This window comes from Ursus maritimus, unplaced genomic scaffold, assembly GCF_017311325.1.
Source record: "Ursus maritimus isolate PB19 unplaced genomic scaffold, ASM1731132v1 scaffold_13, whole genome shotgun sequence".
Classification (NCBI taxonomy): domain Eukaryota; kingdom Metazoa; phylum Chordata; class Mammalia; order Carnivora; family Ursidae; genus Ursus; species Ursus maritimus.
Genome location: NW_024423675.1, coordinates 7656277 through 7679512, shown reverse-complemented (window position 1 = coordinate 7679512; position 23236 = coordinate 7656277).

Here is a 23236-nt window from a genome sequence, read left to right as displayed (position 1 = left end):
TGGATGCAGAATCCCAAATAGCACATCTAGAGGTACTCTCCAATTGCTTGCCTTTTATCTACATATGTTTTGAACAAACCATTACATTTGTAAGAAAAACCAACTAATCTGTGTTGTCATTCCAGTCACCCTGTGATTCCAGATGAGACCCTGTATGCTTTGGAATTGTATTTTAGTCTCTGTCATTCACTGGCTGTGTGGTGCTCCTCAAGCCACCCTTGTTGAGCCTGTTACCTCACCTGCTAAAGTGAGAGAATAATACCCACCTCTCAAGTCAAGAAGATTAGAGATATTTTTCTAATATCAGATACCATTTATAGTACATAGTTATCCTCACTCAGTACTTATTGTTGTTATTGTTAACATCAGAATGGTAACAATAGTAATAATGATGATGTTGATGATGGTATTTGGTCTCCAAAGCCCAACTCATTTAACATACCAGAATATGTTTGCAGTGGTTATTTGCATTTAGGCATAATAAGTTTAAAATTAACTTATATTTACTGAAACCTTTATTTTTGGGAAAACATTTCTAAACATGTCATCTTATTTGATCCACAAATGATAATTCTCATTTTAGAAATGAAGACTAATGCTGATGTCTCATAGCCAACATTATGACTGTTTCAATGCTATTTCCATTCTACCTCAACATTTCTGTGACAAACATTTTCAGTACTTAACATAAATATGACATTGAAATAAAACTGATCCATCAAGCTCAATTATATAATTTTACTCAAAACTGTGTCACTATTCTCTATTTATTCAAAGCTGGGCACTGCATACATGTGGCACAAATGAATCACTGTGAATTATTTCCCCAGAATAGGTTCAATGCTGAAGTGAATTTATTCTCAGTTAGGATGGATTGAATAAAAGGCCTAATGAGGCCTCCAAATCCTAGAGCAGGAAAAAGTAGGAACACGTTTTGGATATTGCATTTGCCCACAAAGATCAAAGACTATAATCTTGGTGTGTGGGGGGGGGAAGAGTGAACATTTAAAAATCAATCACAAAGAATGCTCTAATGTAGGTAAAAAGCAACACTAAGAGAGCTGCATGTCCACCGTGATGACATGGGTCAGTAGTAGAAACAGACTAATAAGATACCAAACAGATACTAACAGAGAAATCAAACTTGTTTTGGTGTTTGCTTGACTAGTTGGTCAGTTGATTACATCTAAAAGATACAAGAGAAAGTCAGCATTTTCATGTTACCCATTCTGGAGATCAGCAACATTGTTTAAACACAGACTAACAGAGTTATAAGAGCCTTTCCAATAGTTACACAATTGCATAGGGCAGCCTGGCCCAAATACTTTAAAGAACAGGGAGTTATATAGAGCTTGAAAAGCGTGTGCTATATAGGCATCCACAGATCATTCTTTATGCCACCTGTGGGGTCTCCACTCTGGGAGCACAAGCAGAAAGGCAGTGCTCTAGAGCATAAAACCCTAAGTATCTTAACACTTTGGAGTCTAGGGGGAGAAGTGATGTTCATATTTAGAAATTATTGATAATAACTAGGCTGGACTTTTCAGCCAAAAGCAATGATCTGGAATTTGGGGGAAGGATTCAATCTGAGAACAGTGAGGTAGAAATTACCATACTGGCTACAACTAGAAGGTCCAATACTCATGTCTGTAGCATTCATCAGGGTATAGGTATGTAACTCAATCCCAAGCTCCATTATTTGGGGAGTAGTCATGGAATACAGAAACTGCTATTATGCTGTTCCATTGAGTCAGAAGAAGGGAAAACCTTGAGTTTGTCAATTTTTCTGAAACCAATTGCTCAAAGTTGAGAAAGTCTAAAACAAAATGGGAAGACCACCAAAAAGCTAGTAGATAAGAACACATGGTCAAATTAGTAGATAAGTAGATCTAGTTAAGGAAGAACTATAATTTTCCGATGTTACCCTGAACCACAATTTTTTTTTTCCCACTAGGAATCATGTTATATTGTTTCTTTAGGCTAAACAGAGAGCCATTCTTAGGATTTGAATTCATTTTCATAAATATATTTCATGTATGCTATTTAATTTGATTTACACAGTAATCATATGAAGTGAATGTTATTACTATACATTTCTTAGTAAATAAAGAATTTGAGGGTTATGTAGGTGAATGACAGTCATTAAAAAGTGACACCAGAACTAGATTTTATATTCCAGATGCTTCCAATTCCACCTCCCATGCTACGTCTCTTGCTGTTTTATCACCTTCCCTCTCTTTTTCTTCTTTAAGGTTTATTTTTATTGGCTTTAATTCCCATTACAAAATGATATATGTTAATTTGTAGTAAAATAATAAAGCATATTTTAGCAAAAAGAATATTGAAACTATACATAATTTCATCACCCACAGATAATTATAACTAATATTTTGATGTACTGCCAACATTTTACCTGTGAATGTGGGTATGTGTGTGGGTATATGTGTAGGCTTAAGAGTGCAAAAATGTCATTATAAATGCATACCAATTTGGAAACCTACTTTTTAAACAATATATTTCAAATATTTTCCACATAATTATATGTTTCAGTTTTCAGAATATTTTTATAAAAAATAATATATTGTCTTGTTAAAATTGCAAATAATGGGGACACCTGGGTGGTTCAGTCAGTTGAGCATCTCCCTTTGGCTCAGGTCATGACCCCAGGGTCCTGGAATCAAGTCCCACGTCAGGCTCCCTGCTCAGCAAGGAGCCTGCTTTTCCCTCTGCCTGCTGCACCCCCTCCTCCCCGTTTGTGCTCTCGTGAGCTCTCTCTCTCCCCCTCTCTCTTTTACTCTCTCTCTGGTAAATAAATAAATAAAATATTCAAAATAATTGCAAATAATGTGAAAGATATGCACAATGAAAACCAAAAAATCCCCCAAATCTTCCATCATAAACACTGTTAACATTTTCATAAACATCCCCTGACTTTCAATGTGTGTACGTATCCATACATATATATACATTATATATAATATACTTTATATATAATAATTATATACTCTATCTCTCTATATAATAATCTATGTAAAATGACAGAATGAAAGAAAGGGAAAAAATGTGAACTCCTTTAATAATGAATGGAGTAATGTGAAGTCCTGTTTTGTTTTGTTTTGTTTTGTTTTGTTTTGTTTTGTTTTGTTTTGTTTTTTAGGGCAGAGGGGCAGAAGGAGAGGGAGAGAGTGAATCTTAAGCAGGCTCCACACCCAGCCCAGGCTGGAGTATAACATAGGGCCCAATCAGAACCCTGAGATCATGACCTGGGCCAAAATCAAAAGTCAGATGCCTAATTGACTGAGCCACACAGGCACCTCTGAGAAGTCCTGGTTTTAAAGTCAGGTTACACAGAATCAAATCTGGTTGGCTTCAAACACTGTAAAACAGGGTTAGTTACAAGGCTAACTTCAAGATTTCCCATTTTCCATAAGGATTCAATGTCATTGTATGTAAAACCCTTAAAAGAGTACATTCACATGGTCATAAAATGAATGTTCAATAAATATTAACTGTTATTATTGTCATCATTATTGTTTTCATAGCTATCATGACTGTAATTGTTATATTTTTAAACAATGCTAAGCTGATATTGTTTACTTTTTTCTTTTTAACATTTTCATGTATACCTGATATACTACCATAGAGGACTGCTTTTATGTCCCTTAGGAAAAATAAACACTTTGACAAATAAGTCTTTTGTAAGTAACAGTTATCTGCAAGAGCTGGAAAGATTCATTGTAATTAAAAAAAAAAAAACAAGCTTGCATAATCAATCAGGACTCTTCTGTTTCTCAAGGTCCTCATGAGAGAGAAGCTTAGATCAGTGGTGATTAGCTTAAAGTTGTCACCAGGTGATTAAAGATTGAATTTCTACAAGGTATGGGAAACCTTAAGTGTGGCTTTCCAACATCTCGGCCTCCAAACCAGGTAATGATAAAATTCTGGGATAATTATCTTTTATAATAACCTTTTATAATGCCTTTAGCAACCCATGTTTAACATCTGGGTTCTGGATATAATTTCTTATTAAGCCATGGAATAATCTTGCTATTTTTCCACAATTTATAAGAAGAAATAACCACACATTACACATGATCATTATGTAACGGTAATGAAATGATATTCTACAAGATGGAAGAGAAACAGAACTCCAGTCCTGGGTTAGACCTATCACAACATGTATTTGTGTCTTCTTTACTGCTATGCTTCCCTAATTTATTTGCTTGGATAAATTCCTAAAGGGTGATTTCTAGGTGAAGGATTAAATATATAGTATGTGTTGGTACCATTGGTAAACTGTACTATGAAAAAAATTAAACAAATTTGTATTACTATGAAAAGTTCAGGGAGGAAGATGTCTACATTTCTGCTAGAATGGGTACCATGCTACGCTTCCCTCCTACATTTCAGTGGTACATAGTTCTCCCTCAGGGTGGTTTCTCTAACCCCAAACCATCACCATATGACAGTTACTGTCTATGCCTTGGTTCTGGCTCTCGTCCACTCTCCCTCAAAATCTCAGAAATTTCCAGACAGTCCTTTCTGGCACCCTGTAGACTCTAATTTGCCTTTTCTTATTCCCAGAATTATCTAACAAAAAACACAGGATTTTACAGCAAGAAAATAATTTTCTTAAATCCTTTCTGAAAATGTTGTCTAAGAAACAAAATGTCCAATTGTATTGTCTCTAAATAAAGCTTAAAAGAAAATTTGCCCTGCAGTAACTGATATCTATGCTATCTAAAAGAGAACTGAAGGGCATGCATTTATCATAAAGTAACAATCAAGACTCTACCTTAAATCTTGCTATACTGCTTAGTACAGCTTGTAATTATGAAAATTGCACCCTGTTGAGTTTTATTGATTAATATTTTTGGCTTAGACCCATATATTCATACATTTTATAATTTGCATACCAAAGCAAATTCTTCTGTGATAAGAAATGTAACACAATGTCCTAAATTTATCAAAGTATATATTTAGTCTTTGGGGGTAATACCATTAGTTTGAATCTATGCTTCTTCACAAGATTTAGGGAGAGCTATATACATTAAGTGCAAAAATATGATACAAGGGATTTTTTTTTCTTTGTTAAAGAGAACTGACCTCTTGAATTTTTCTTTAGAGGACTGGTTCTCAGAGGACAGAGGCTCCCCACTTGGAAGGAAGCACCCTCTCCTTTATCCCCTTTGCTTTATATCTTTAGAGAGACAAAAGGAATAATAGTAAGTTTCAAAAGAAAAAAAAAAAAAAACAGGCAGGGGTGAATTAAGCCTGCTGCAGTAGACCTTATTTCCCAGAGTTCAAAGGAGTCTATAGCTCCCTCCAATTATCGCCCCTCTCACCAGAACTTTAATTTATATTCTGGAATCTAATGAATAGCTTTTGTGCCAATAAATCAAGTTATTTAGCTACAGACTCTTCGTTTCTCCCTCAAAAATCTGTGGCATCCGTACGCAGCTGGTTTAAGGAAAACGAGACTTGCTGCTTTTGTTTTCTCTTCTTTCCCAAATATCAAAACTTTTATATGATTAAAGAATAAATTGGGATATAATTTAGAATTATATACCACTACAAAGTCACCATTCATATTTCTCTTTTACACACACACACACACACACACACACACACACACACACACACACACTTACTTAGTCCCAAACCCTATCTAGCAACTAACTGAATTCAACCCTGCAGCAAAGCGGCCTCGGCCTCAGATAGAGCCTGGACCTACACTCGGTAGCGGAAGGAGGCTGTTTGGCCCCACTGCTTAGTCCTGATTCAGTATCAGCACTGCACCTGCTCTGAGAATTCTGGGACAATAGTTTTTGTGTAGTGATTTCACTAACCTTTTTGTCTGTGTTAATATAACTGCTCTGCATTGCTCTTTAACCACAATTTAACTAACTTCCTTATGATGAGATAATCATATTTCTCCACACCTTTAACTTTAAATTCCTTCATAAAATTCCCTTGAGGCTTTTGTCTTCTACACCAAATAATTATACAGTCATTTCTGTTTCTCCAAGTAACGCCAGGAACCATGTACTTAAGGTAGATAACCACACTATGATATAATCACAACATCAAAATTGAGACAGGGCGGTTTAAGAGATAAATAGAGAGTTGTAATCCGAAACGTGCTATTATTTCCCTTAGTTGGGAGGTGCTGGAAAGGCACAAATAAGACATATGTGCTCGCTATTAACTCTAGGCTACACCAAAAGCTGGCAATACAGCATCACTCATCATTTTTCAGTCTATTCTTCAGGTATTTTCAGTCACTAATAGCCATTCTTGTAGTGAGACAGCCAACACTGAGTATATAGATGAGAGACTAGTATTGCTTTATACAGTCATAAATTCATACCAATGATAAACATAGACTGTTGGAATTTTCCTATCACTCAGTGATTCCATTTCTTTAGAATTATATACCACTATATATACCACCAATTTCTTTAGAATTATATACCACCATTTCTTTGAGGCACTCACTATTTTGGTAGAAACAAAAAGCATTAATTCGTTTCCTGTGCAGTTTCTCAGTGTTACTCTATTGATAGAATAGCCAGATGGTGAACAGTCACTATTAGACCTACTCTGTGAGACTCATCTTCATCCTTGTCCTTAACTTTGTATTAAGAGGACTTCTCTGGGACATACTTTGGAGTGCATCAAAAGTTCAAGTGCAAATCTGGCAAACATCACCTCTTTTCCCCCAAATTACAGATCCTGCTAAGCTACCACTTTATGCTCTGTTTCTCAGTTTGATTTTTTTTAGATTCCACACATAAGTGATATCATACATTATTTGTCTTTTTCTATCTGGCATATTTCATTTAGCATAATGCCCTCAGGGTCCATCCATGTTACTGTAAATGACAGGATTTCTTTCTTTTTTATAGCTTATTTATACATACATAATTTCTTCACTCATTCATCTGTTCATGGACATTTTGGTTACTTCCATGGTCTTAGCTTTTGTAAATAATGCTGCAATGAACACTGAATGCAGATATCTCTTCAAGATAGTGATTGTCTCCTTTGGACATATACATAGTAGTAGTATTTCTGGATCATATGGTAGTTACATTTTTAATTTTTTGAGAAACCTCCATACTGTTTTCCATAGTGGCTGCTCCAATTTACATTCCCACCAACAGTGCACAAATGTTCCATTTTCTCCACATCTTCACCAATATTTATTACAACTTGCTTTTTGATGATAACTATTTTAATAGCATGAAGTGGTATCTCATTGTGATTTTGATGATTAGTGATCTTGAGAACCTTTCCATGTACTTGTTAGCCTATGTATTCCTCTTTTGGGAAAATATCTATTCAAGTCCTCTGTCCATTTTTACATTTGATGTTTGCTTTTTGCTTGAGTTGTATGAGTTCCCTGTACATTTTGGGTAATAAACTTTTATCAGACATATGTTTTAAAAATATTTTTCCCATTCTGTACGTTGCCTTTACATTTTGTTGATAGTTTCTTTTGCTATGCAGAAGCTTTTTGGTAGTCTCACTTGTTGACTTGTGTGTGTGTGTGTGTGTTTTGTTGCTGTTTTTTAACTTGTGCTTTTGGTGTCATATCCCCCAAAAATAATTGACAAAGAACTTTTTCCTTACGATTTCTCTTAGAAATTTTACAGTGTCAGGTCTTACTTTTTAAGTCTTTAATACATTTGTAATTAATTTATGTGAGTGGCATAAAATATAAGCCTAATTGCATTCTTTTGCATGTGAATATCCAGTTTTAAATAAACACTATTTATTGAGGAGACGATCCTTTCCTCATTGAGCATTCTTGGCTCCCTTGTCACATTTTAGTTAAATATATATATGCATCGGTTTATTTCTGGGCTCTTGATTCTATTCCATTGGTATATGTGTCTGTTTTTATGCCAGTACTATACTATTTTGATTACTATAAATTTGTAATATAGTTTGAAATCAGGAAGTGTGATGCTTTTATCCATGTTCTTTTTCAAGGTTCTTTCAGTTATTCAGGGTATTTGTGGTTCTATATGGATTTTAGGTTTTTTTTTTCTATTTTTGTGAAAAATGACACTGGAATTTTTAAAGTCTTTTTTAGAATTCCAGTTAGTTAACATACAGTATAATATTAGTTTCAGGTATACAACATAATGACTCAACACTTCCATACAACACCCGTGCTCATCACAGCAAGTGTGCTCCTTAATCCCCATCACCTATTTTACTCATCTTCCCACCTACTCCCCTCTGGTAACCATCAGTTTGTTCTTTGTAGTTAAGAGTCTGTTTTTGGTTTGCCTCCCTCTTTCTCTCTCTCCCTCTCTTTTTTTCCCCCTTTGCTCATTTGTTTTGTTTCTTAAATTCCACATATGAGTGAAATCATATGGTATGTGTCTTTGATTGACTTATTTCACTTACCATAACACTCTCTAGCTCCATCCATGTCATTACAAATGGCAAGATTTCATTCTTTTTTGTGGCTAATATTCCATATTCTTCTTGTTTATCCATTCATCAGTCCATGGACACCTAGGCCATTTCCACAATTTGTGTATTGTGGATAATGCTGCTATAAACATTGGGATGCATGTATCCCTTTTAATTAGTATTTTTGTATCCTTTGGGTAAATATCTAGTAATATAATTGTTGGATCCTAGGGTAGTTCTATTTTTAACTTTTTGAGGAACCTCCGTACTATTTTCCAGACTGGCCACACCAGTTTGCATTCCCACCAACAGTGCAAGAGTGTTCCCCTTTCTCTGCATCCTTGCCAACACCTGTTATTTCTGTGCTATTGATTTTAGACATTCTGGCAGGTGTGAGGTGATATCTCATTGAGGTGATATCTCTTTATTTCTTCTCAGATACTTTGTTGTTCGTGTATAGTTTTCATTCTCATTTCCCTGATGATGACTGATGCTGAGCAGCTTTTCATATGTCTATTAGCCATCTGTATGTCTTCTTTGGAAAAAATGTCTATTCATGTCTTCTGCCCATTTTTAATTGGATTATGCATTTTTGGGGTGTTGTGTTTCATATGTTCTTTATATATTTTGGATACTAACCCTTTATCAGATATGTCGTTTGCAAATATCTTCTCCCATTCCATAGGCTGCCTTTTAGTTTTGTTGATTGTTTCCTTCCCTGTGCAGAAGCTTTTTATTTTGATGCCGTCCCAATAGTTTATTTTTGCTTCTGTTTCCTTTGCCTCTAGATACATATCTAGAAAGAAGCTGCTATGGCCAATGTCAAATTCTTACTGCCTGTGTTCTCCTCCAGGATTCTTATGTTTTCAAGTCTCACATTTAGGGGTTTAATTCATTTTGAATTTATTTTTGTTTATGATATAAGAAAGTGGTCCAGTTTCACGCTTTTGCAATATTGCTATCCAGTTTTTTCCAACACCATTTGCTGAAGAGACTGTCTTTTTTCCAATGGATATTCTTTGCTTTGTTGAAGATAAATTGAACGTATGGTTGTGGGTTTATTTGTGGGTTTTCTATTTTGTTCCATTGATCTATATGCCTATTTTTTTATGCCTCCACAATACTGTTTTGATCACTGCTGCTTTATAATATAACTTGAAGTCTGGAATTGCAATGCCTCCAGCTTTCTTTTCTTTTTTAAGGTTACTTTGGCTATTCAGGTGCTTTGTCATTTCATACAGATTTTAGGATTGTTTGTTCTAGCTCTGTGAAAAATGATGTTGGTATTTTGATAAGAATTACATTAAATGTGTAGATTGCTTTGGGTGGTATAGGCATTTTAACAATATTTGTTCTTCCAATCCATGAGGATAGAATGTCTTTCCATTTCTTTGTGTCATCTTCAATTTCTTTCATCAGTGTTTTATAGTTTTCAGAATACAGGTCTTTCACCTCTTTGATTAGGTTTATCCCCAGGTAACTATTGTTTTGCAATTGTAAATGGGATTGATTCCTTAATTTCCCTTTCTGCTGCTTCATTGCATTGAATCCATAGCTGGCTTTGGGCAGTACAAACATTTTGACAATGTACTTCTGATCCATGAACACAGACTATTGTTCCCTTTATTTATATCTTCTTCAATTTATTTCATCAGTCTTGTAGTTTTCATTATACAGATTTTTCACTTTCTTGGCTAATTTATTCCTAAGTATTTCACTGTTTTTGAGGGTATTTTAAATGGGATTGTTGTCTTTATTTCTTCTCAGATACTTTGTTGTTCGTGTATAGAAACAAGACTAATTTTTATATGTTGATTTTGTATCTTGCTACTTTAATGAATTTGTTGACTAGTTCTAACAGTGTTTTTGGTGGAATATTTATCCTTATACAAGATAATATCATCAGGAAAAAGGGACAATTTTACATCTTTCTTTCTGATTTGGATGTTTTTTATCTCTTTTTCTTGCCTAATTCCTCTGGCTAGGAATTATGTGGAATAAGAGTGGTGAAAGTGAGCATACTTGTCTAATTACTGATTTAGTGAGAAAGTTTTCAACCTGTTACCATTGAGTATGACATTAGCTGTGGGTCCAACTGAAATTCACAAACAATGTAGGAACTAAAGTGTTTAAAGATTGGTGTGGGTTCAGGTCAGGCTTGAAAACTGCTGAACACCGTCATCAAAGTCCAGTTACTTTGCATTTTTGTACCCTGTTTTCCTCACAAATAACTGGTTTCATCCTAAGGCTGGCTTTGCTCAAATTTCCAATATGGTGTCAGAATCTTTCATGGATGCTTACAGCAGGAAAAGCATGTATCATTGTTGTAATATTCCCAGTGAAATGGAGGGCTTAAAAATGACTCAAGTTTCTGACTTATACAAGTATATGACAAAGTATATGGCAGTACTATTTTGCTAAATAAAGGAAATTATATGAAGGGGGAATTGCTCAATGGGAAACAGTTCTCCATGGGTCTCACTGTTTTGCATATCTTAGAGTAACACACAGACTAACCTTTCTTTAGAAGTATCTTTTTGAGTATTTTTATGTAGTGAACAGCCTTGGAAGATAAAATTATGTATCCATTCTCCAGTGACTCTCCATTTCATTGAGCAATTTCCAAAGTCTTTAGAGCAGCCTACAAAACCCAACATGATCTGCACCCTCCCATTCTCATTACCTCTCTAACCTTATTCCTTACTACTCTCCTCTCCTTCATCCAGCTTCACTGCCTCCCATGCTGATCCTAAGGCATGCCTGGCATACATCTTCTTTAGGGCCTCTGCAATGTCTCTTTCTTCTTCCTGAAATGTTCTTCCAGCTATCCATGGTTAACTCCCTCACTTTTTTAAACTATTTGCTTATCTATCACCTTCTTGACTCCTGACCATCTTACATTTACAATTTCCCTTCACTCCCACTCCATCCTTTATCCTTTCTTATCTCTTTTTTTTCTTGTTTCCACATTATTGATCACTTTCTAACATGCTATATAATTTGCTAAATAGACTCTTTATTCTTTTGCTATAATTTGAAGTCAACAGGACATATTTTTGTCTATGTTTTCACTGATGTTTCCAAGCACCTAGAACAGTACTGCACATATAATCAGTGCTCAATAAATAATAATTTAATGAATGAGTAATGTATCCTCCTCAAATTTTCTGCGGAAGAAGGCAAAACATAGTTATATACACACATAATTCCTGGTCATAATTGTGCTCCTCCTTTGCTTTTCTTAATAGAAGCATATTTTAACACTGTTTCAGAGTGCTCCCAGCAGCATAAAACCCTTCTTGGTATGATTTAAGTTTTGAATATACTATTGGCCATGACCTAGGCATATTTTGGGTCTCCGATAGAAATGACCTTTGTTCTAAAAATGATGTTGGGCTGATTAGTAACACTCTCACATTGAAGACAGAAAATATAAGCCCCTTGTGGAATTTACAGTAAATATGTCTTCTCTGTTTGCTGCACATTTTCTTGTTCCTTTTAGAAAAATATTTAGCAAGTTTCAGGTTACAGCTTTCTATTTTTCTCTTAAACAACCTTGTCTCCATTTTGATTATATGATTATATCATAGTCTTCTATTTGCTTTAAGTAGGAAGATTCTGTACAAGTTTGAGAAATTGCAAAAATGTATAATTATTTAGACTGGAAAAAGCGCAAAAGTGATTTGACTAAGGCAGTAAACATTAGGAAAATATAGAAGTATGATTAGTTCTTCATTGTTCTGTTCTGCTAAAAGAGGAACTAAACAAATAGCAGTGTAGAAATTAAATTTCATGTTATTATTTAAAAAAATAAAAGTTAAATTAATAAACTTTACGAGTAATATGTGAAATTCAGTACATAGTGTTCATGTGTTAATCAAAGAACCATAAATCTAGGGTTTAAAACAGCAAGCACATCTAAAAGTTTTTTAAAAAAGAGCAATTGTTGACTCTATAAAGCAATATGAGGTGATAAGATAATTAAATTATACTGTATAAGATTTTTGTTTTTGGTTTTAGTTTTTTCGTAGTAATGTACAGTCTTACCAAACACGTGAAATTTCCTGGCTCAAAGCAAATGCTCAGTAAATATCAACTCCTTTTATTAACTTACTTCTATGCACTCTTGCCAACATTTGGTATTAAAATAAAAAGTTCCAATGTGAAAAGTAAAATAAGATATTTTATTATTGATTTAATGTGCATTTCTTTGTGATTAAACACTTTTTCCACAAGTTTATTGGCCATTAGTACTTCTTACGTTCCTTACTAGGTCTGCCTTTTATTTTTCTAATAGAGTGTTATCTTTTGCTTATTGATTTCTTAAAACTTTTATAGAACAAGAATCTAAAGCTTTGATTTAAATACATGGCAAACATTTTCCATTTGTTTATGACGTCTTTTTCTCTTTCCTTTAGGATAATTACACTTTTATATACCCAAGTCTATCAATCTTTCCTTTGCTGAAATACTTAGTAAGACCTTCCCCAGCTTGAGATTAGATATATATTCTCCTACACCTCTTAAAAGCTATTGTCTGGTTTCATTTGTTATATTTAATCTATCTGAAATTTATTTTAGAAGAAGCCACAAGGTAAGAATCTATCTTGGTTCTTCTCTAAATAGACAAGCAAACTGTATGAACTTAATGACATGATATTTATCTTATAGAACTAAAACTAAGCTGCAATTGTCATTATTCGGACTTATTGCAAATCACACAATTCTTAATTCTTAAATGTCTAAAATAAAGATGTGTGCAATAAAAATTTATTTTAAGGTTTAATTACTCAATGCATTTATTTAAGTTCTGGATGAAGAAATCCAAAATGTGCACATTAAATGCATTCCATGAATGTATTGATGTGAGAATATTACTGTTCTAGAAATTGATAATAAAAATGATACTTTATAGAAATAACCTCCTAGAATATAAAATAAAATTCAATGGGGTAAGAATAGACAGGTCAATCAATGGAACATTATATAGAGCCCAAATATAGACCTACACATATAGTGAGCTGATCTTTAACAAAAGAACAAAGGCAATTCAGTGGAGAAAGGGTAGTTTTTTAAACAAATGTGCTGGAACAACTAGAAATCCTTGTGCAAAAACCGAATCTATGAATGCATACTACTAGATGAAAGAAACCAATATGAAAAGGCTATACACTGAATGATTCTGAGACAGGGAAACTGAAGGGACCACAGGAGAGAAAAATCTGTTTTTTTTTTCCTTTGCTTCTTTTCCAACTTCTATTCTTGCTTCTACCTGCACCCCTACCCCATTGTACACATATCTTGTAATGCAAATAGCATATGTTTTCCTTGTAAGGGACAAGTATTAAATGATTCCCTAGAATAAATAACATTTAAGGAAGGAACAGGTGAGGTGAACCTATCATATGTGCATTCCAGACCACTGGAGCCGGTCATCTCAATGCCAAGACCCCCTGGCTCCAAGGAATAAAACCTGGGCCTTCATCTTTGTTCTAGCCTGTTTCTGGATGCCTGAGAGGACATATACACCAGACCTCTATCTTCAATAAAAAACAAAAACAACAAAACAAAACAAAACAACCCAGACCCTGAACAAAGACGGGACTTCCTCCTTTCTTTTCTGAGTCTCCTGGACACTCACTCCATCTGTTATTTGCTCTCTCCCTCTATCTTTAGTAAACTCTGCTTTCACCTCCTGCTGGCTCACACTTCATTTTCATCCTTTGTATGGCCGAGGACCCTCTTGGCAGGTCCTGGAGGATCTCCTCTGAGCATTCATTCCAACTATATGACATTCTGGAAAGGGCAAAACTATGCAAATAATAAAAAAATCAGTAGTTGCCAGGGGTCAGTGGGTGGGGTGGGGTGGAGCAGGGGGTAAGGATATATAATCAGAGCACAGAGAATTTTTAGGGCAGTGAAAATACTTTATGTGATACTATAATGATGGATGAATTGACGTCATTATATATCTGTTCAAACCTGTAAACGTACAATACCAAGAGTGAACCCTAATGTGAATTATGGACTTCAGATGATTATGATTTTGTCAGTATAGAGTCATTTATTGCAATAAAAATGCCACTTTGGAGGGGGTATTGGTAATGTGTGAGCTGTGCATGGGTAGAGGAAGTGGGTAAATAGGAACTCTTTGTACCTTCCTCTCAATTTTTATGTGAACTTAAATCTGCTCAAAAAAATAAAGTCTTCATCTAAAAGGGGAAAAATGTATCTAAACACATACATCTTTCACAAAAACTAACTTAAAATGGATCACAGATTAAAATATAAAAGGTAAAACTATTATTAAAGTAAATATAAAAGGTAAAACTATTATTATTAAAGTCCTAGAAGATAACTAGGAGAAAATCAAGATGATCTTGGATTTTGGCAGTGGATTTTAAGGAACACCAAAGAGACTATCCATGAAAAAAAATATGATAAGTCGAACTTCATTAAAATTAAAAACTTCTGCTCTGCAAAGACACTGTCAAGAGAATGAGAGAATAAGCCACAGACAGGGAGAAAATACAAAATGATCGAATATGTAGAACCATTAAAAAAATCATAAATTTCTAAGGTCTAGAAATAAAGTGTTGGAAAACATTCCCTATGGGTTTCTCACATTAGGGCATGTCTTGTGAGGAAGAAACTGTCATTTTGTTCCTATATTTGAAGGATAGCTGTACGGCAAACAGCGTTGGAAGACAGAGACGGTATTTCCCTCTGTAGGAAAGGGCAGATTTGGTTAAAGTCTTGGAAGATAAAGATAGTGCCTTTGAGAAAAAGTCAAGTATGCTATTGCTCATTATGAAAGATTCAGGATTCATAAGCTCATGGTCTCTCTCCTATAATATACCTACTGAGTGTTCAGGTTTCACCTGGACCTTTGCATTTTCTTGTTGGATTTGAGGGGTGGTAATTCAGCACAAGAAAATACTGATACACTGTTTACTGCTATTGTTGTGAACAGTAGACTATCCTTTACCTCTGATCCATGAGTCTTATGTCTTTTGCCAGCATCCATGAAATTGTGGCAAGCTGCCTTGATAATTTGAAAGTAGGGTAAATTCTCTAATCTTTCACAGTTCTTGACAGAGGGCAGTCACTATCTGAGCAATTATTGTGTGAATTAGTGCTCTGGAAAGCCCAGAGAAATACTGTATACTGATAAAGTCTTTAGAAGCTAGAAATTGGAGTTGTCACTTCACAAAGTCCACAGTCCAGCTGAATTGACAGAGCTATACAAACAAAGAAAAGCTATAATCTGTTTTCTGGTGTAGGAAAGCTTAGCTCTATATGGAGTTGTGAATGAGGAAAACACTTCCACTAATAGAAACTCCATGCCAACATCAGGCATGTATATATGGACAGACCTTTCAGAGTCCACATAGTGTTGGAATCTAGGACATGAAATAATATCACAGAAACAAGTAAAACCCCTGGGGCAAAAACAAGGGCAAAACCACTCTCTAGAGATATCCCCTTATTTTAGGGATATATTGGAATCTCATAAAATACAACCTCCCACTGAGAGTAAACTCAACAATAAAAATGTACAACTGCATAAAGAAACAATTCTCCACAAGGAGGGATAGCAGATTAACCAAATAAGACCATTACAATTCCAAGACTAAGAGATAATCATCTGTAAGATAATATAAAATAAATATGTTTAAATGATTACAAATATAAAAGAAAAAACAACAACAAAATAAAGCAAAAGAACAGAAACACAAATACAAACAACATATAAACATATACTGAATTGAAAAGGAGCTGTATTGAAATTCCAAACATAAAATAATCACTGATATAAAACAACTCCTAGATTAATTAAAATATCAGATATGGCAGATGAGATTGGTAAACTGATAAATCTGAAGAAATTATACAAAATGCAATATATAAAAAAAATCAAAGAGAGTCAAAAACAGTAGAATGAAAAAGCCCAACATATATGTAATAGTTCATTTATTCCATAATTTATTCACATATTCATACATGTAACTGTGTGTTTTTGCGTGTTCAATTTATTTATAGTTCTTATAAAATGACTTAGAGTTGAAGAAATGCTTTCTTAAACATGCACAAATACGAGAGGTAGAAATATTGTTGCCGTTTAAAGATTTTTGAGACAATTGTACTTTAAAGATAAACTAAAATCCTCTAAGTTAGACACCTTGAAAAAAATACTGTGGTCAATTATATTTTGTGTTTGAGTTCTAAACCATCAAATTAGGAAGATAATTTTGTTTATGCTATTGTTTTGAGTGGCAATCACAGAATTTTCAATGAATGCACATAGGAGAGCATGTGATTAGAAGTAGTTTAACAGATTCAGACACATTGCTAGAACAGGGAGAGAATGGCTGATCATCAAAGCTAGGATGGAAATGGGAAACCAACCAGTCTGTTCACAGTAAACAGCATTGAGAGCATGACATGGAGTCGAGGGAAAAACAGGGTCAGGACAGCAGTTCCTGACTGACATCGAACTGCAATTGCACTACAGGGAAGTGTTTCCACATGGTACCTCGCAACTTACTTCCTCGTATACTGATAAATATTGTCATCAGGTAGCCTACATATTTTTTAATGAATATGTATAGCACCTTACCATTTTATATATAGATATACAGATATATATTCTATAATAGATATAGCCTATAAATTCCTAAACATGCTTTTAAAAATTTACCCATGATTATTGACTATTGTTGTCTAATAGTGTTGAATGAAATATGTATGCAATTCAAAACATAGCTCCTCTTAACTGTAGAAATAATAGAGTGAATTACAAGTATTAGATGGGGAGGCGCAAACCCAGTAACAAGAGTAATTTGCATACGTGTATATGGCAGAGAATGATAAATAAGCATGTGAACAATAAAATTATTTCAATATAGAGGAATATATATGTATATAACTGTCAGAATTTACTTACATTAAGTTACACTGTTTCAGACTTTGAGACTATTCTATCCTGATCACGCTGAGTAGCAAAAGGAAGTAATAAAATGATCAAATAGAAAAACATATTTTACTTTCTTTTTAGAAAGGTTCCAATTTGCCTGTAGATTTTCTTGATTTTTGTTCATTAAAGGAAAACAGTATATAGTAAATAATATATTAAGTAGGGTTTCCAATGTCCAGAAACTAGTTGCAATGTTTGTACATTTGGTTTCAAATTTTATGTGTTCCTACCAAACTAGTCGTACTTTCATCTGTTTACCATAAGTTTGCATCTTTCCTTCAATGCTGTAACAGTCAAGAAAACATTTGTTTCCAGTAGAATGTTGAAGTTGATTGGGCCTTAAGAAACATATATTTCAATTCTAGCAGTTTCATATGGAAGAAATGAATTATTTTCCCAATGTCATATATCTAGTTAGAAGCCGAATTGTTTACTTTAAAAAATCATTGGAGTTGAAACAGAGTTCTCTATGTACAGCCTCAAGGAAATGCAATATTTATACAAGTGAGGTGAAAATTATAATATTTTTACCCCTCCATATGCTTTAAAGATTTCATCTCCTGGGGTGCCTGGGTGCATAGCGGTTAAGCGTCTGCCTTCGGCTCAGGGCGTGATCCCAGCGTTCTGGGATCAAGCCCCACATCAGGCTCCTCCGCTATGAGCCTGCTTCTTCCTCTCCCACTCCCCCTGCTTGTGTTCCCTCTCTCGCTGGCTGTCTCTATCTCTGTTAAATAAATAAATAAAATCTTTAAAAAAAAAAATTTTATCTCCTTTTGCTTTTTTTTTTTTTTTTACAAATCTTTGAAATACTTTATAATTTGGTTTACAAATTGACATTGGGTAAAAAGGAACATTTAAGATGATCTCTATTAATTCCCTATAGAAAGGACCATCATTATTCTGTAGTAAAGCTGGAGAAAATGGAGATCCCGTAAGACATGCACTGAATGCTTTTCTACTATTTCTTCTCAAAATAGAAGATCAGGTTTAAGCATTCCTGTTTGAATCAACTATTATCTTCTTTTTAATATGTGTGTTCATTTAAAATAACTTCCATGTTTCCTCTTATTTTTCATAGACCCATGCTAAGTATGTTACACAGCGCCCTTATGGCATAAGTACACGGGTCAGACTTTGAACATTTAATTACACTGAATTTGGTTTTGTTCTCATATTTACTCTTATTTTCTTCGAGTTTGACAAAAAGTTACTTAAGTTCATAAACTGATCAGGAATTCCCTAAAGTTACACATATCCAGGTAAAAAGTGAATAACAAATTAGATTTACATGTATCACTGCAGACCTATCTTGATAAAAAGGCTGGCTGGTTCTGAAATGATGCCCAAAGTTCGCCTATCAGCACAAGATCCAGAAATATTGCTTTCTTCTGTTTATAAGAATAGATTGCTTGTGGTGCCTGGGTGGCTCAGTCAGTTAGCATCGGACTCCCGGTTTTGGCTCAGGTCATGATCTCGGGTTCTTGAGATAAAACCCCTCGAGGGTTCCCCACTCATCAGGGAGTCCACTTCTCTCCCTCTCTCCTTCTGCCCCACTCTCTGCTCCAATGCTCTCTCTCTCTAAAATAAATCAATAAATCTTAAAAAAAAAAAGAATAGATTGATTAAATTGTTTAAAAAAATGGTCTCTACCGTGACTCAAAGGAAGTTATATTAACTTATCCTTCAAAAGGAGATGCTGCTGTTTACCTTGAATAATTTTTGTAGGGATTAGATAACAGTGCACGTAAAGTGTATAACCACATGTTTGACACCTGGTAACCATCCCTCCTTGTTTATTTACTCTCTTTACTTATATATTCTTGTGCCATCCTCTACTTATTGAAATACTGCTACTTTTATTTGACATCTCTTCACAGAAATTCCTAGTGCTTCTGGTGAAGTGATTACATCTCCAAGTATGTACTATTTACACATGGCTTGCATTTCTTTCGTAGTATTTCCCTTTCCTTCAGTATTAAATTGTGTTACATCTGTGTCCCTTTGGAAAGTAATTGCTCCTGGAGTGCTATCTCTGCTACAAACCTCAGTCTTACGTACGAAATGTACTCATAATTTTTTGGGAACTATATATTTTTCACTGAGTTAAAATAATTAAACACTACAAAAAAATTAACCCTATCGAGAAGAGTATTATCATGTCTAGGTAATGTTTTATATCTGATTTGTTAGGGGTTTTGTTTATTACCTCAATACATAGCTAGAATATACCTCTCTGTGTTGTCAAAACATTGTCAAAGAAGTTTGTTAATGATTTGGGTATGTCTACATTGAATTTAGCCTTCAAGTTTGCATCTACATTATCACAATTACTCAATTTGTCTACTTTGCAAAAATTTTATTAGTGTCTATAGTAATTTTGTTCAAAGCATTACATTTAAATTTAGTAGCATAGCCAATATGTTGTTAATGAGTTAAAATTTGTTGTAGACTAATTCTGGACATAACTTCCTGTATAACTTATATATAAATCCATTATAATTTCCAAGAGGCTAAGGAGAAAATTATCCTTTGGATCACATGTAATAATGGCTAGAAGCATGTGTTTTGATACTTAAGAGGAAAATCATACATATGCTTTATATTAAAAAGTTAATTCTCGCAGTTTCACTTGTTCTATCTTAACTTTTACTGGAATCTTGTAACATCTAGTGACGGAAAAAAAACAAAGACTGATTTGTTTTAGTTTAAACTTAGTTCATAGGCATTCAAAAATGTAATTAACATAAATATCTGAAAAAGAAAGAATTAGAAGTTTTATTTAAATCCTTAATGTTTAAATATGTGGCTTACAATACAGGAAAATATGAAAAAGCATCAGACCTGGCCTCAGTATCTATTGACTTTAATGTAAAATTTAGGATTAGTTTTCTTTCGATTAGTTTGTTTTTCAATTATACCAGTTTCTGCACTTTCCTAAGTGTTAGATGGAATCTACTACTACTGGGGTATACAAATATATAGTTTAATAATGCCTGAAGTGTTTAAAAAGAAAGTAAATAATGATTGTTATTTGTGATAAGTTTATTGTAGAGTCTCAACCTTATCTCCTCGGTAGGTTAAATGTAGGTGTTTTAAAATTAAATACTCCAAATGAATAGGACATCTTAGGTCATCAATCTGCCTTTTGCCTTTATCCTTGCAGAACAAAATTTGTTTGCAATCTGAAACAGATATTTAAGTTACTTTTGTGAGACCAGTTAGAACTGAACCAGTTGGAAATATCTTTAAAAATAATTTAGGAATCCTTTTCATGGTGTAATTCTGTAATAACCAAGATGGGTTAATTTGGGGAATTTTCATAGCGGCAAGAAGAGTAGTTTTCTTGCATATCTTTATTTTCATCACCTGATACTGTCTTTCAAAGGACATAAACAAAATCCTTAGTGACTGTTATGAAATTAACCTTTATTTTCTCAACTTTTTGACCTTCTGAAATTGGCTATGTTATCCTCTACAAGTCAGAAAAATCAAAAGTACACCATTGACCAGAATTATCTACAAAGAGGAATAGTTTATAGTAATGGATAGATACTATAGGGAGTGTTAAAAATCATGGATTAATCTTAGAAATTTAAGACAATTTCCTAACAGTAACTTTAAAAACACTGTGAAATCAGGGACAGAGAAAGTTCACTAACATTGCATACTTGGTTGCTAAAATCTATTCAACTTAATGTTTTATACATCCTTTTTAAATTTTTTTTTGAAGATTTTGTTTATTTATTCGACAGAGATAGAGACAGCCAGCGAGAGAGGGAACACAAGCAGGGGGAGTGGGAGAGGAAGAAGCAGGCTCATAACGGAGGAGCCTAATGTGGGGCTCGATCCCATAACGCCGGGATCACACCCTGAGCCAAAGGCAGACGCTTAACCGCTGTGCCACCCAGGTGCCAGACTTTTTTAATTTTTAAAATGTTTGTTCTGTTCATCATAGATGTTTCATTCTAATATTTCCCTCACTTCTAACTGATGAGTCTATGTAATTCTTTGCTATTTTAACTGAGCATTTGCAAAATGCGAAATATGCATATGTATGCAAATATATATATTTACAAATATATATATGCAAATACACACACACACACACAATACCTCTAACCTTAAACCCTTATGCACATATATATAATTTCCAATTTTATATTATTTTTCACATAGGTACATATATACAAAGAATACATTATGAAAAAGAGAAAATTAGCAAAATAATATCATGTACATTTACAATGTGAAAAACATGGCAAAATCTTAAATGTAATTATTTATGAGTATTTGAGATAAAAGTAAAGAGAAGAAAATTGCTTTTGTACAATGACAGACTTGTTAGGACAAATCAAATGCCACACAAGATTCAGAAACAGGAAATGCTACTCTTGTTGACTCAACTCTTAAAGTGCTGTAAAAAATATAATTTTAATTTCAGAGCAAATGTATATACGTGCAATTACCATACAATGACAATTACTAGGTATGGGATGTCATTTTTTAATTTCATAATGAACACCCAATACAAATTTGATTTGTTATAAATAGAAGTACAATTAATTTTGGTACTTTGATTTTTCTCATATACATGTAGTAGCAGCTGTAAATAATTTTTTTACATTTACATAGCAAAGCAATGAAGTACTGCATTAAACTGTTCAACTACATTATCTTGGATGTTTGGATTACTGGTAATTTGAAATTTATTTTTCTGCATTTTCCAAATGTTACATAATAAATATATATGACTTTTATAATCAGAACAGAACTTTTTCACTAAAGAAAACATTTTCACTTAACAACTTTTTTTTTTAAAGATTTTATTTATTTATTCGACAGAGATAGAGACAGCCAGCGAGAGAGGGAACACAAGCAGGGGGAGTGGGAGAGGAAGAAGCAGGTTCATAGCGGAAGAGCCTGATGTGGGGCTCAATCCCATAACGCCGGGATCACGCCCTGAGCCGAAGGCAGACGCTTAACCGCTGTGCCACCCAGGCGCCCCCACTTAACAACTTTTTAAAAAAGACTGACGTCCCATTCAGTGTCTGACTGGAAAGGCCTGAATGGCAGTACATCAGCGCCTCGTCTCAGCCTTCATATTTCATCTCGCCAGCATATGCTCTGTTCTAACTCTCGGTTAGAGAATAGGTTATGTATTTGGAGTGATTTTGAGTTAATGTGATTTTGTGCTGATTTGAGGTTGTGAACTACTCCTCTTTGTGGATAATTCTGGTCAGTGCTGTACTTTTGACTTCTAATCTAGTCCACGGAACAAGAAAATTAGTATATAAGGATGTTCTGGACAAAATGAAGAGAGCTAAAATATCCGTACCTTCGAGATCATCAACTGTATTGTATTATTTTAATTCAAAGCACTATCACTTTATAAATATAAATGACATCATTGACTATGACTGTTAATATGAACCTCAAGTTTCATATTATTTTTTATCAGCAAACAAAACAATGAACCCAATTTTGTGTCCACATAGCTCTATGTAATTGTGATGAAGGGTTGCCAGCACCACGCATGATATTTGTGGAATCATTCTTCTAAGTCATATGCAACAAGAAGATTTGGAATGAGTGGCATTTGGCCACTCATCATGTAAATTTACATGTAAATCTTGTTAGAAACAACCCAAAACAAACTTCATAGTATTCTTTTCCGAAATACAATAAATTGCCTAGTGTGTGAATCACCTAATCTGACTAAAAGTTATTTAAATGTTCTTTTAGCTTTTTTACAGTATGTACCACACAAAAGTAATATTTTTTTCCAATCCCTGTTATTTGTATTCTTATCCCCAGTGTTGAAGTGCATTT